This window comes from Camellia sinensis, chromosome 14 (genome assembly GCF_055761805.1).
Source record: "Camellia sinensis isolate YWXY chromosome 14, ASM5576180v1, whole genome shotgun sequence".
In the NCBI taxonomy this organism is placed as follows: domain Eukaryota; kingdom Viridiplantae; phylum Streptophyta; class Magnoliopsida; order Ericales; family Theaceae; genus Camellia; species Camellia sinensis.
Window position 1 is genome coordinate 67,324,631 of NC_138974.1, and position 16,840 is coordinate 67,341,470.

The following is a 16,840-nucleotide window of genomic DNA, read 5'->3' on the forward strand; positions in this document are numbered from 1 at the left end:
ATGATGAACATGAACAAAAATATAATAAGAAAATCTCAAGTACAAGTCAAACTCATTAAAAGCCTAACATGAGTAAAACAAAATTATATTTTATACTATGAAAGTATACAGAGTCTTCTATGCTAATTTCAATGCATGATTGTCAAGCAACCAAGAATCTAGATAACTTGTTGCTTATTCAACCTTCTAACACAAACTTCATCTTTTAATATTTATCAAATAAACACTAAACAATAATAAATCGGCATGGTCAAGACGTTTATATTCAAATGTACCAGACTAAAATAACCTTATTACATTTTCAAATCAAAGCTCCATCTTTCACTCACTACTGTATACTCCGCACCCCTATAGCACAAGTTACAACACCAGGCTGCATTAACCTTCTTCAACCTTCTTCACTAGCAGCTCTTCTGCAGAATCATTTGAACCACCATCAATCCTTTGCTATGCAACAAGAGCTGCACACTCAGACATCAGAGACTGAAATTTCCATAATGGAATCATCAGATGTTTCACAATCCAATAGGAAATCACTGCCTCCTTCCACTGCTGTTGACAAACCTGCAAAAATATGGCATAAAACAGGTCAAGGCAAAGTGATTTTGATGGGCAGATAATTTCAAACGAGACTTACTTGGGTTTCTCAGGAACCAAACAAAGAGTAGAAAATTCAAAGATTCAAAGAAGAAAATTGTTCTGTCTACCACTCAATCAACATAAACTATTAAAAACAAAAAAAGGAAAAAAAAAATATGAAAAAAGAACTCAAACTACATAAATTGATCGAAAACCTATTGGACTGAAAAATTGATCAAAAAATTGCCGACAACACAGACACGGGAGGTCAATTTCATTTCAAAAACCTGAGGAGAAGTCTCTGTAATTGTCATAAACTTTAATTTAACCAAATAAAAGTATAAAAATAAAGGAAAGAGAGGAACCACCACCTACATCATACATGGCATTGTTACCTCTAAAAGTCACTTTTGTTTCCCTATGAAATAACTTTTCTAATTTTCAGTCCATCCTAAAAGTAATCATGAGAAAGTTGATTATGCATAATTATTTCTTTTCCAAATAAAAATAATATTTGTCTGATCTTACTGTACCTTTTATCTCTTAGAGCATCTCTAACGATCTAATAAATGAATGACTACTTGCTATATTTTAACAATGAACAGTGTCACTTTTTGACAAATATTGCCAAATATCAAAGTTAGAAAAATACGGACACTAAAAAAAGTAGGCAAAATTCTCAATATTTTTAAATTCTTAAAAGTAAATGAAGTGTATGTATATTACATTGTATAATGATGTTTGGTCTGTTTTACTCTTTTTCTGCAGGTATAGATCTACACTTGTAAATTTCTACACAAACTAACTATATTTATCATTCACATTATTTGATCCCTCATATTCCATTTTATTGTCAATAACAATCCCATAAATTTATTGTTTTTTATTTTTATTAGAAGCATTACTTAACAAGATTTCAACCGCATTAGTTAAATTATAAGACAAAACTACGAGTAAATGATACCAAAATATAAATGGATAGGGCACATTGCCTGGGATTTGGGGGATACGACTATCTTGAGGAAAAAGTGAAAATTATGTATCCCACAAAATGCTATATTTTGTGGAGGATAATGCATATAATCAATTCCAATGTTTTTATTCTATCATGCTCTATTCCCAAACAACGGGATTGAGATATCCCATGGATTGAGTTATCGCATATTGAGGAGATATGTAGTGTCTCCTCCAGAAATAGTATCCCATTTTTAAATTGTGCAACTAAATGTGAAATAAATGAAATTCACGTATAAATATACCTCATCCAATATCCGATGTGCCACTAAATTTAAATACATACCTACATGCATAAAAAAATTTGCACATGTGTGTTAGTTTGGATTTGTGTGCGTGTATGAGAGAGATTAGTAAATAAAAGTTGAAGAAAGCAGTACCTTTGCCTTTGTCTGTGTTCTCGAGAATCATTGCCAGCTACGTTGTCAAGAAAGCTTTAGCCTTCAATTCAGAGTCATAACAAGTATGCCTTAAAGACCTCAATGCAGGTACCCAACAGGAGCTAGCACAGAAAATCCGACCCCTCCATCCCTGCAGCATCCATTGACCATCTTCTTCAATCACAAAATCTTCGTGGTACCCTCCTTCCTTCACCTTACCCCTGAATTTTTTAAAATCTCCTGCTTCAATGGTAGCATCTTGAAACCAGCCCTCATGTTGTGAGCCTGCCACTGCTTATATGTCTCAGGCCTCTCAACCCTTTCCAGACCCTCACATGCAATTATCTTCATAACTTCACGCCCATAGAACTCTCTCTCTAAATTCACCCTATCTTGAGCTTCACGGGACATATTAATGTCTAACATATCAAACGGTGAAGAGTAGTTCAAGACAGCCTCACGAAACCGAGAGACAAAGAAGGGTGCATCGTGGGATGCATTAATGACAGCATGGACAAAAATGTCCAGATTCATCTTCCTAATTAATTTCAGAACAGATCCCTTGGACTATCCACGTCAACAGTCTCACCAGGTAGGATCCTAAACCGGAACAGACAGCTCACAGCAAGCACCTTTTGATAGTTTCCCATTTCTGTGCGATGACATAGTATTGACATTGAACATTAAAGCGTTCACAATACTTAGCCAACCAATGTCCTGTCTCCTCAACAAGTTCTGCAGGCTGGAGACCAGGTTGTGGAAGCTCTATCCCAGTAATTTGAAGTTCAGGAGCAGCACCAGGTAGGGTTGAGAGATGTTGGATCAGGATGGGCCACTGGAAACCAAATAAGATACCAAAATCAATAATATGAAGCTTTTTTTGGTTGATTTCATAGCTAAATTCAAAATCATTGTGCCTGCGAAGTATATCGACATCCTCATGAATGCCAAGCTGAAAGATAAAGCTGGTAAGCTTTCAACTGTTCAGTGGCTGCAATCCTCTTGGAAGCTAGGGCTGCATAAATCTGGCTTCCAGTGCCAGCCAAGCATGCCTCAAGACCATTGGCAAAGATATGGGCTACCCTCTGAGACCCATCACCAAAAGGAGAAGCGTGCTGCCTAATTTGCTTAAGTTGTTCATTGGCAGTCCTGCAATCACCAGCTGCAACAGATTGCGCACAATTAATCAAGAAAGCCGTCAAATCCACCACTTCATTTTTAATGCCTTGTTTCTTAGCGCGATTCTTTGGGCCACTAGGTCCATGTGATTGACCATTCTGCTTGGAGTTCTTGGTTGCTTCAGTCTGCTGCGCTTCTTCATCACTATTATAGCATGCAGGCTCACCTTTCCTATTAGTATATAGGAAAACCTTATCAAACATCTCTGACAACTCAGACTCGTCTACATAAACTGCCGACTGCTTGCTTCTCCTCTCCTCTTCTAAATTACTATTCTCCCAGAGATGATTCTTCCTACCCCTTGAGCCATTAGGTGGGTTTTCCCTGCCATCCTCCATATTGACTACAACGTCTGAAGCCCTTTCATCCGACTCTGGATGCAGTACATAGCTCTCCAAATCAATAATCAATTGATTATTTCTAGGGAGGAACTTGCTAGCTTCCACCTACCCTCTCTTGAACTGCAAAACAGAGTCGCTATCGCTAAATTTGTTTGAAAACAGATAGCTACTCATAGAAGAGTTCATTGGACCATTAACATCATCACCAAAACTCTTCATAGAGCCAAACAACAACTGCGAAGTAGGTTTCAGAGTTGTCTCAAACGGGTATTTGAAAGGATTACTTTGTAAAGATGGCTTTTGCTCTCCTGGATAAGCAATCCATAGAGGATCAATGGAATTGCTACCACTACTCTGCTCACTGGAACTACTAAATAAAAAATCATGGCTTTTGACATTTGGATTGAAGTAAAGAGGGGGTTCATTGGGGGAAGCAGGGTACTTCTCACCAATAACATCATACAAGGATTTCTCAGTTTCTTGTAGGGCCAGAGGATCATGGAACAGACTGGGTTTCTGCTCCATGTTCTCCTCCATGAGAATGAAGTTTATGTACTTAAGAATATCATCTTGAGAGTCCACTTCTAAGCTTCTACTCACTGTCGGCGCAATAAAACCAGGTTTAGGAGAATTGTGGGGAAAGAAAGAATGGTCAATGGAATTGAGATCTCCAGGGTCACCTTTAAATGTGAACATGTTAGCAGGATTTTCAGACTGATAGAAGGAATCATCATCAAATTTGAAATCTTCGGTAGAATTGGAGAATTCAGTGAACCGAGGATCCATGATCATCAGCTACTCAAAAACCCTAGCAAAATCAAAAGTTACCCTTAAGAACTCTAACCCAAATTGATTAATTTCCAGAGATTAACAAAAACTTATACTTTATCTAATCCTAGATTTAAAATCTAATTACAGACAATAATTTAATCACAAAAAAAATAGAAAAAATTAAGAGTAAATATAAATTTTAAAATAGAACTTGTAGACCCCCATGACACCATATTGAAATAGCTTAAAGAAGACCCTAAGAACAATTGATTTATAGACATATCATTCAAAAATAACAAAATTTCTAGCCATGGATAACAGTTCAGAAACAGAGAAAAACTAGCTAAAAGAGTTCATACAATACCAGCTTGTTAGTAATTCATTTGGTCATATGATATCAACTCAGAATCACAGAAAGAAGAGAGAATTTCAAAAATCCATGAATTAAAAGTGCAAGCAACAACAGATGAGAAAGAAGATGAGAGTGAAACGTGAGACATTGTTGCGTACCTCCAATCCAAGAAGAGAGAGAGGAGATACAGAGCACTGTGTATCCCTATTGATCATATTACTGTTCTTCTCTTTAGGCCCTTTTTATCATATTTTTATATTTTTTTAATAAATAGATGCATTATGTTATTATTAAAAAGCAAAGATCGGACTTATTTTGAGATGTACGTCAAAATTAATTTTTTAATTTTCTTGGGTCTTTTTTATTTTTTTTTTAAAAATGTATAAAAACAAAAATAAAATAAAATAAAGAAATGATGTAATTCAAAAAAGTAAAAAAATTAACTTTTAATTATCTTGTCAAAACAGGCCGATGGTTCAAGTATGAGTCATTTAGTAGGTTTTTATTTTTTATTTTTTTAAAATGTATAAAAAAATAGAAAGGAGGTATGATAACTTGTAATAAATAAGTAAATAAATTGTTTATTTCTGGTGTTACTATAAAAAAATTTAAAGTTTGATAGAAAATAATTATAATAATCAAATACAATATATAATTTATATAAAAAAAAATTATAGTTGAGAGAAATCCAAATAAAAATACACAAAATATAACTCACACATAATAGACGAAGAAATTTAAGTATTTAACTTTCTAAGAATGTATAGAATTTTCGCTATATTATCTTGTTTGGTGTAATTTTTTAATGGGTAAATTATAAATACATCTCTGGAAGTTTGTTTAAAGTACAAATTACTTCTTATAATTTGAAAAATTACAAATATTCCTTTGTTAAAAATTTTTATTTAACAAAATTAACTTAAAAAAAAATCATAATTGCTCTACTATACAATAATAAAATTATCTAAATTATTAATTGAAACATAATTATAACATCATTAAAAATTGTTAATTGACTTGATAATTTATTAATAAAATGAGCGATTTGTTATAAAATTAAAAACCTTGGGGATGGAATGAAATTTTCAGAACCACAGAAGGCGATGTATATTTTAATCAAACCTTAGGAGTGTATTTGTAATTTATTCTTTTTTAAAACTATTTATATCATTTTTTAATTTAATTTTTTTCTTTGTGTGAATTTGTACAAATTTGCTTGGTAAACTCACACCAGCCGTACAAGGCCTCCCTATTAGTTAAAACACCTGGTGTGAATGGTGTAAGTGGTGTGACGGGGGGCGCTGTATTAATATTACCAGCGCCCCCCTCCCGCTGATCTGAGCCGTCCATTGCTGTACTTATAGACACGTGTATGGATGTAGTAAAAAGGAAGTCACACCTGGGCCCAGGTGTGAGTGGTGTGAGTACTTTTGATTCCTTTGCCAAATAGTGCTATACACGTGTCGTTCTTCTGGTGGTTTGCGTGGCTGTAAAGAAAATATTTTCCCCAGAATGATAGACATAAAGCAAAGGCGGGAAAATAAATGCGTTTGAATTATTTTGAATAGGGAATCTTCGTCCTTACACGCGGGCCAGTTTTGCTATATATTTGGTAAATATATCCCATGACGAACGTACTCTTTGTCCTTGCCACCAACGAGCTTGAATTTCATTTTTTTTAGCATCCGAACTCGGTCGGACTGGTCAGCGGGAAGGCGATTTATATTTTAATTGTTAATTGACTTGATAATTTATTAATAAAATGAGCGATTTGTTATAAAATTAAAAACCTCGGTGATGGAATGTAATTTTCAGAACCACAGAAGGCTATTTATATTTTAATCAAACCTTAAGAGTATATTTGTAATTTATCCTTTTTTAAAACTATTTATATCATTTTTTAATTTTAATTTTTTTTTTGTTTGTGAATTTGTACAAATTTGCTTGGTGTATTAACAAATTTTTAAAATATTATTATTTAAAAGTTGAGGAGAAATTTAACGCGAGGTGTCGTTTGGGAAGAGCTCATTTGGGCTCTTTTGACTCTTTGAACCACAAAAGACAGAATAGGTTATTTGAGTTACAACAGACAAAACATCACATCCAACCCATAATCATTACACTCTTCTCTCACAAAAAAAGTCAAAAAACCAAAAAGTCCTTCCCAAATCAAGCTTTTGAGCTCAGGCTCAAATAGCCAAAAAAGCTAAAAAGCCAAAAAACTAACCCACTTCCCAAACGGAGGCATATATATCTCAAATAACTTTGACATATATTTAAATGGACAATCGACAGTATCAAAGTTAAATGGGTCCTAATCTCTATTATTATTTTATTTAAGTTAATCTATTTGACGATAGAGTGAAGTAAATGGTATTAAAATAACGATAAATTCATCATGTAATGTTAATATTTCTAGATATATATATAAGTTATCTTATACCCAAAAAAAAATGACAGAAAATAGTACATTTTATGAAGCATTATGATTTAATAAGTTTGTTTTGATTATGTGGTGCATTTTTTTGGCTTTCTTTGTAGCTTTTTTAGATTTATTTATTTTTTTGGTATAAAAAAGTTAAAAAATAAAAAAAATTAAGATTGCGTTTGGTAGAGTTTTGTAAATATGATTTGAGAGTATGAGTTGTATTTTGAGTTTGTGAATTGTGGAATTATGATTTGAGTGTAGAAAATTTGTTTGGTTATGGTTTTTGAATAGAGTGTTGAATTGAGTTTTGATTTGAGTGTGAAATTGAGTTTTGAAAGTTTGATTTGACATGTGAAGTAAGAAAATTTGTTTGGTTGTGAGTTTTGAAAAGAGTTTTCAAAACTTAATTCAAATCTTTTCAAAACTTAATTCAAATTGTTATAACTCATAACAAAACACACTACTTTCATACTATTGAAAATTATGATCAACACTCATAACCAAATTCTTTTTAAAATTCAATTAAATTTTTTTATTATTAACATAAAATAATATTAATCAATTTTTTAATTGAAAATATTACAAAGGAAATAATTTTTTTTTCAAAATAAATATTCAAAAAATTTAAATCATAAATATTTAAAGAATCTAAAAAATTTAATAAGTAAAAAATTAAAATAAATATTCAAAAAATTTAATAAGTAAAAAATTAAAATAAATATTCAAAAAATTTAAATCATAAAAATTTAAATAATTTAAATATTCAAAAAATTTAAATAATTTAAAAGTTAATATTTTAAATTTAAAAACAACTCTACATTCAAATCGTAACCAAACACATAAAACAAAACTCAATTAAGAAATTATTTTTAAAACTCATAACCAAACACATAACTCGAAACTCCATATTGCTTTCATAATTCTACACTCAGATCATAACCAAATACATAACAAAAAAATTAAAATATTTAAAAATATTTTTATAAAATAGAGTTTGAATTTATTTTTATAAAATATTTCAAATTTAAAAAATTAAAATCCTAATATTTAAAAATATTCAAAAAAATAAAAAATTAAAAAAATCGTAACATATTTAAATATTTAAAATCTTAACAAAATTAAAATATTTTAAAAATATTTAAATACTTAAAATATTTAAAAAATTAAAATATTGATTTGAATTGAGTTTCAAAAAGAGTTTTTAATTATGTGTTTGGTTATGAGTTTTGAAAAGTAAAGATTATGTTTTAAATTGAGTTTTGAGAAATGGGTGTAGAATTACCATTTGAAAGCTTAAAACAAACAAAACACTCAAATCAATGGATAGAACTATAATTTAAAAGTTGTGCCAAACGGAGCCTAACTTTTTTAACATGTTTCCAAATTGCCCCTATATACTTGATTTGTTCTTTTTAGTAAGTTTTGATGACTTGCAACATAATTTTATAAGTGCCAAACTATCGGTAGAACATGCATAACGTTGACTACCATAATTAAGACTAGGATTAAACAATTAATGATGAAGTATCCCTTCACATTTTTGTAATTTTGTGATTTTTCAATAATAACTACACGGTCCGATGGGCTTTTTGTTCTCCTATTTTAATTGATCATGTCCTAAAGTCTCGTTTGAAAAGAGATTTTTTTAATAATTTTTTGGCTCAACTATAATGTAAGAGCAATTTCAACTATACTCTCTACTTTCATTAGCTAAAGTATAAAAAAAGTACGCGATTTATTTTACCTAATTACTTTAGTTGTTCTATTCTCCAACCACACTCTTTATTTTAGCTAACCATTCAAACTAACTTAATTAATTTTTAAAACAAAAAATACTAATTGCTAATATTTTACTAATGCAAATTTGCAATAATAATAAATTTACCCATACAAGCATACAAAACCTGTAGAATGTGAAGAAAAAAATACAAAATACAAAATAAGTTATTCTGTAATTCATCAAACAGAATTGAAAGAACATATAAATTTGCTACATACATGTATACATATATAAAATATATAAAATCTTAAATCCAAGACATAAATATACAAAAATTCAAGACCTGTACATACATATTTGTTTGGAGAGCTTATGGGGCTCTATAATTGTAACCAGCAAAAAGGTAGGATGGTAAAGTAGTTAGCTCAATAACCAACCCATTAGAGCCCAAAATTAGAATTATATTGACTAAAATGTCTAACAAGCCTTTTTTAGCTATTCCCTTGGAGATGCTCATCAAGCTCTTCAAAATCATTTTTTAACTAATAAACTTAAAAAAATCAACTCCATCAAACTCTTTTGCAACTCGTCAAAATTTATGTTTGCTACCGTATCTCACTACAACAAGCGACGTACTGTTAATCGCTAAATTAGTGTTATCGAATGTTTGCCCGAAAGTCCGGCTAGATGTCTAACTGGTCAATCGGTCAACGATAATTTATTTATTTTATTTTTTTTAAGAATTGTTTGACTAGTAACTTACCAATTTAATAAAAAAAAAAAAAGAAAAACTAACAAACACAATAAGAAAATAATATTTTAATAAGAATAAGTTAGAATAGAGAGTTTGATGCTGAGCAACTCCAACCACACTCTCTACTTTTTTTGGTGAATAACACTCATTCTCTACTTTTCACTAGCTAAAGTATAAAAAAAGTACATTTTTTATTTTACCTAATTATTTTAGCTATTATGTTCTCCAACCACACTTTTTATTTTAGCTAAACATCCAAACTAACTTAATTAATTTTTAAAACAAAAAATACTAATTGCTGATATTTTACTAATATAAATTTGCAATAATAAATAAATTTGCCCATACAAACATACAAAACCTGTAGAATGAGGAGGTAAAAAATACAAAATACAAAATAAATTGTTCCGTAATTCATCAAACAAAATTGAAAGAACATATAAAATTGCTACATACATATATACATATATAAAACATATAAAATCCCAAATTCAAGACATAAATATATATAAAAATCCAAGATATATACATGCATATTTATTTGGAGAGCCTCTGGAACTCTTCAATTGTAGCCACTAAAAAAGTAAGTTGGTAGCTAAAATAGTAAAATAGCTTTAATTTAACTAAAAATTTGAAGAGGTTCGTATGGATGCTCTAAAAAAAATAGTATGTTTGGGATGATTTTTTAATTTTTTAAGAAAAGATGTGTAAAAAATAGAGAAAAAAGATGATCTTTAACTTTTTAATATAAGTTATTGACTTTTTGATTAATGTCACCACTTGCCAAATAAGCCCTAAAATTCATCTATTAATTTTTTACATAATTTAATGATAAAAAGTATATTAAGACATGAGAAATTTGAGAATAAAAAATCTTGATAGTAATACTGACAAAATTTTAAAATTTTCTTATCAACCAGAATTGTCTATATTATACTATTTTAATAGGTCGTGACTCAATGTTTTTGATTCCCACAACGTGAGTAAAAGACAAAACCCTGCAGTGCCAAGTTTTTTATTTTTATTTATTTTGTAATTGGAATTTGTCAAAATCTTAAACTAATAAGTAACAAATTTCAACAAATATCATTTTCGTATAATCTATTACTTGGGATAGGAGATGAATTTACACTATAGATTTTTTTTAATGAAAATCCATATTGAGATAAGTGATCCAAGAAAAACAAATAATCAATACAAATTGAGACTCTTAAAGCCCTTCTTCTAATTTTCTATCTATAAAAAAAAAAAAAAAAATTTAGTCACATCACAACGGCATAATTAGCACATTCACAAACTCAACAATAATGTAAAGACAAACTCACTTATTATATCATTATAAGTAAATTTTCAATTGTGAGCAACATTAATGTTATATCTTTTATAAAATTAAGTTCAAAACCTTTATAATTAAGATAGTAGATGACTAGTATGTTAAGAACTATCCTAACCTTAAATAAGTAAAATGACATTTCAATTATGTTTAAACCTATGTAAACAATGTTGTTAAAAATAAAAATAAACCACCCTACTAATGGTGAACAAAGAACAAAAAATATAATAAGAAAATCTCAAGAACAAGTCAAGCAAATTAATCCAACATGAATAAAAAACAAAATTAAATTTTTTTATAATCTGAAATAAGATAGACTTCCATTTTATTCCATGAATGACATGGAATTTTAATGCTACCAAAAGCAAAGTATTAATAATAATAATAAAGTATTGTAAGATGCATAAATTAAGGGTCTAGATAATTGGATTGTTTATGCAAAAAAAAAAAAAAACAAAAGATAATTGGAGTGTTTATAACACAAACTTCATCATTTAATATTTTATTAAATTAACACTAAACAATAATAAATGACATGGTCATCACTCTTTAATGAAATTATAATGACCTCCCCTAAGATTCCTAAAATGACTATGGCCTCTCCGCTGCGTCACTATTATGTATCACTTTTCTCCTTCTGTTAAATAGCCATTAATGAAGCAAACACAATTGCAGAATCAAAAAGAATTTTATAGTCAATTCGCATTTTACCCTTATTTCTTTTGTATAGACAATGATGCTCATTATATTCAAGTGTAACAGACTAAAATAACCCATCACTACCAGCTTCTGCAGAATCTTTTGACCCACCATCAATCCTATGCGAGGCAACAAGAGGTGCACACATACATCAGAGGCTGAAAGTTCCATAATCGAATCATCAGAGGTTTCACAATCTAATATGTTACCCAAAAGACAACTTAAAAAGAGAGTGAATTAAATTTTTATAAATAAAAATAATAATATTCTAATAAAAATTATGACCAGCACAATAGATAAATATAATTAATGAAATAAAAATAATGAAAACAAATGTTCTAACAACTATGTCAGTTAATGAATTTAGTATAGTGAAAATGTGAAACATAGTTATGGCAATTTAAAATAAAATAAAGAGATAAGGGAGAGAGAGAGGGAAACACATTTATAGTGGTTCGGTTTCAACTCGGCCTACGTCCACTCCTCAATCTTCACTTGAGATTTTTCACTATACTCTAGCTTCACAGGGTGCTAGCAACTTTTTCACAGATGGAGCAATCCTCCACAGATTTTACATAAACTTTCTAAGTCAAGAACACTGAGTGTACTACACTCTTACAGGATTGAAAAGAAGGTGTTTTTGCTTTCACAGAAAACTACAAAAATTATCTCTCAAAGATAAATATAAAAATGAGACTCTGATTTTTCTGTAATTCTCACACAGAAAAGATGGGCTTAAAGCTATACGTCTCAGTATATAATTTCTGAAAGAGGATGTAGACAAAAATTGAATAACACTTCTCAGAGAAATTTTCAAAGAATAGATGTGAGTGATTATAGATCAAAGAATATTTTTTGGTTTTTTTATAACTTGTTTACATTAGAGGTTTTGGTATATATAATGAAACTTATAACCGTTTATAGTCGTTGTATTCATTTGAATTTATAGCCGTTTATAACCATTGTATTCATTTAAATTTATAGCCGTTTATAACCGTTGTATTCATTTGAATATCTTCCACTCCATCATTACTAATTTGAATATCTTCTACATGAACCTTTTGGCCTACTGCTGTGCTGGGCTGTTTAAACCTTTATTTTGGACTGTTTGAACCTCTGATTTAATCAAATATTAAGGCCCCGTTTGGGGACTTACCTTTTTAGCCAAAAAGCCAAAAAGTTACCTTTTTAGCCAAAAAGCCAACAGCTCATATCAAAAAGTCAAAGATTCTCTTTTCTCTCTACTTTTTGCACATCTTTTCGTAATTAGCCAAAAAGGCATCCCAAACATATAAGTTTTTTTTACCTACCTTTTTAGCCAAATAGCCAAAAAGTTACTAAATTAGCCTGTTCTCAAACGAGGCCTAAATATATTCTAACAACATTTAGGATAAAGAAATAATGGGACAAAATAAATTTTGATTCTATTTTTCTCTTTCAAATAAATTAAAACATAAATCATCAAAATAAATATTGATTATATTTTTCTCTTTCAAATAAATCAACAAAATAAATTTTGATTTTATTTTTCTCTTCCAAATAAATTAAAAACATAATTAAATAAATCATCAAAATAAATAAGACTAACAATCTCCCCCTTTTTGATGACGGCACACAATGATGTTTGGATTTGATTTTGGAGTAGGAAAAGCTCCCCATCAAGTCATGCTCCCTCAATTCATTTATAAATACATAGGTTAGCACATGTGTAATAAATAAGCTTTAATTAGAGACATGATATGAGACTATGTAACGCCCTCAAAATAATAATATTAACCCATCAACATAGACATACATTGACAATAAAAATAAACGTTCTTCTATTTATCAGAGTAGTTTCTTACAAAAGTATTACATGTTAACAACAAAAGCAAATGCCCTACGGGCTTACAGCTTTCCAAGTTAACACTTGGTTATAACAAAAGAGTATCAACTCCACTACACTTTAAGCCCTTAGCTTGAAATTACATGTAATACATCAAAAATAAAACGACAAAAGCGTGTCCGCCTCTAGCCTCCCAAGCTATGTCCTTGGAGGTGGCATGCTACCTGCACCTGAAAATGATATTCCCATATAGGGTGAGCCACAGCCCAGTAGAAATACACTAAACCAACCATAAACAATGACTAAAAGATTAGCAATTGATAGATGGCCAACACTGATACATCCACATAAATCACATTTTTATGTCATACGACTTATGAGTCCAAGTTACTTTTCATTTTCCCTTTTTCAACAGACAAGCATATTAGCTCCATCATCATTTCAACAGATATGTATATAAACTATATCCCACATTCACAGATAAGCACATAAGCTACATCCACATTTCACAAAGATAAGCATATTAGCCCTATCTTCACTTCTCTAGACAAGCATATGAGCTATATCTACACTTCTCAAAGATAAGCATATGAGCTCTATCTTCATTTCTCTAGACAAGCACATGAGCTGTATCTACGGAGTTCATCCCCTATCTCCTCCCAAGTCTATCCGGTTTAGAGGTACATCCCCCATCTTCCCCTAAACCACGGAGTACATCCCTCATCTCCTCTTCTACACACAATGCATATAAACACAAGGGTTCTATACACAATCAATCAATACATGAATTTAATGTATTCAATCCACCGTCATACTCTATGACACATTCAATCGATGAGTTTTAGTTTGCCTAATCATCATGCATTGTCTACAACAATCACGACTATCCTCCACCGATAGCCCAAAGCAGTTATTTCTAAACAGAAAATAAATGCACAAATGGATATTAAATCAACATTTCACTTCGGTGAGTGATAAATAATTCAACTACACCCTTTAACCCCATGCATTCCCAACCTCAACCATTCCATTTCGTAACCTCATTTCTCACAATTAATTATCCCAATTAATCAACAATGTAATTAGGTCATTTTCCATAATTAACATTACAACCCTTAAGGTTCCATTTTCATCAATGGTTCAACATTTATTCCATTTCTCTATGCCAAACATGCACCTAGGTTTATTACGAATAAAACCCCGACTTTTGTAAAATTACACAAAAGCTCCAAACTCTCACAAAATTACCAAACCAACCCCAATATCTCAAAATACTAAAATTTAAAGACAAAATCCATAGAGAGGAGTAGGATATCCCTACCTCAAATTCGGAGCCCCAAAGGAGAAGATGACAAAACCCAACGTGCTCCAAAACCCGAGATTTTCAGATTAAAAAGTAGCCCCCGACGATCAACAACTCTTTTGTAAAGGCCAAAGACAAGGAACTCACCCTAGCTAGATCAAAATCTAGAGAGAATGTAAGATTTTAGAGAGAGAGACTCTCAAAATGGTTTTTAGAAAAAGTAGGAGAGAGAAAGAAAAGTAAAAAGTGATTTAAAATCACCCAGCGGATAACTCATATACGTATGACCCGCTCGAGCGGATAACACGACGCTCGAGCGCCAAGAACAAAATCTGGACACGCTCGAGCGCAATAAGGCCCGCTCGAGCGCCAAGACACAAGAATAAAGCACATCCGCTCGAGCGCAAGAATACCCGCTCGAGCGTAGATTTCCCCCTCCCAGAACTTAGACTCTGGAAGCACTACCCGCTCGAGCGCCAACCGACCCGCTCGAGCGCCACCGCTCGAGCGTAAACAAACCCGCTCGAGCATAAAAACCACACCTGCAGAAGTTTTGCAGGAACACGAAAATACTGGAAGTGTGCAATCTCCGCTCGAGCGCAAGAATACCCGCTCGAGCGGACCGCCTAAAAACTGAACGACAAGGAATTGAAACCAAGGCCTAACCAACCTGTAACAACCTTCCTCAAAACATCCTAAAACTCAATCAAAGGGAATTAAAGGACACAACAAGGTAAACACCACTACCAACTTCACGGAACCGAGTCCGGAATACAACAGAACAGTAAAGGGATAACCGGGATCGCTATAACCTCCCCCCCTTAAAGAATTTCGTCCCTGAAATTAAGCATAAGTTTCGAAAACAGGTTTTCCTCCATTTTAACAATGTTACATTTTAACATTCAAAAACTCGACCCATTACCGGTCATCCCATCTCTTATCAAGAGGCATTTCACAATATGTAAACAACATATGTACTTTCAACATGCATCAACATTACGCATTTCCTTTCCAATTTCAACGATATATTTCAACACATATAATGTTACATTCAACTTCCATATGAGGCAAGTTCCAAAACATACTTCCAATAAACCAAAACATTTTCAATGTTTCACAACTTAAGACATATATAAAAGCTTTTAAGTTCAACAATAGTTCAAAATCTAAATACAAGATCATACATCAACAAACAAGTCCGGGTATTTTTCACGGACTTGCAACTCACGTTCCCAAGTGGCTTCCTCCACCCCGTGATGTTTCCACAAGACTTTCACCAAATGAATGGTCTTGCCACGCAGGACCTGATCCCTCCTATCCAAGACCCGAACCGGTCTCTCCTCATACGAGGCATCCTCATCTACCTCTAAATCGGTCCAATCCAACACATGTGATGGATCTGGCTCATACTTCCAAAGCATACTCACATGAAACACGTCATGAACTCCGGACAACTGCGGCGGTAAAGCTAACCGATAAGCAACCTCGCTAATCCTCTCAAGGATTTCAAAAGGACCAATAAACCGAGGGGACAACTTCTCGCTCTTCCCAAACCTCATCAAACCTCGCCTAGGTGATATTTTCAAAAAGACATGATCACCTACCTCGAATGCCAAAGGCCTCCTCCTACGGTCGGCATAACTCTTTTGGCGACTCTGGGCTGTAACAAGCCTCCTACGGATAAGCCCAACTTTCTCCGTCGTCTCCCTAACCAACTCCGGACCCAACAAAGGTGCATCACCCACCTCGGCCCAACAGACTGGAGACCTACACGGTCGGCCATACAAGGCCTCAAACGGTGCCATACCAATACTAGACTGAAAGCTGTTGTTGTAGGCAAACTCTACCAGTGGTAAGTGCCTCTCCCACGTCCCACTAAAGTCAAGGACACAACCTCGAAGCATATCCTCAAGGATCTGAATAGTACGCTCGGACTGCCCGTCAGTCTGAGGGTGATAAGCCGTACTAAAGGTCAACTTAGTGCCCAAGGAACTCTGCAAACTCTGCCACAACCTAGCAGTAAAACGAGGGTCTCTATCTGAGACGATCGCCACTGGGACCCCGTGCAATCTCACTATGTCCCGAATATACAAGTCGGCAAGATGATCTACCGAATCTCTCACGCGCATAGGAATAAAGTGCGCCGACTTAGTCAACCGGTC

At 32.4% G+C, this 16,840-nt stretch overlaps 1 pseudogene across 1 annotated transcript; it reads right to left on the reverse strand.

Annotated features, from left to right (window-relative positions):
• Positions 1-382: 382 nt before the first annotated feature.
• Positions 383-4,888, reverse strand: LOC114278410 (scarecrow-like protein 33 pseudogene; annotated as a pseudogene). Its single transcript, XR_014350669.1, has 3 exons — positions 4,775-4,888; positions 1,974-4,301; positions 383-564 (listed from the first exon to the last, which is right to left on the reverse strand). The product of XR_014350669.1 is annotated as a scarecrow-like protein 33 pseudogene (transcript).
• Positions 4,889-16,840: the final 11,952 nt, after the last annotated feature.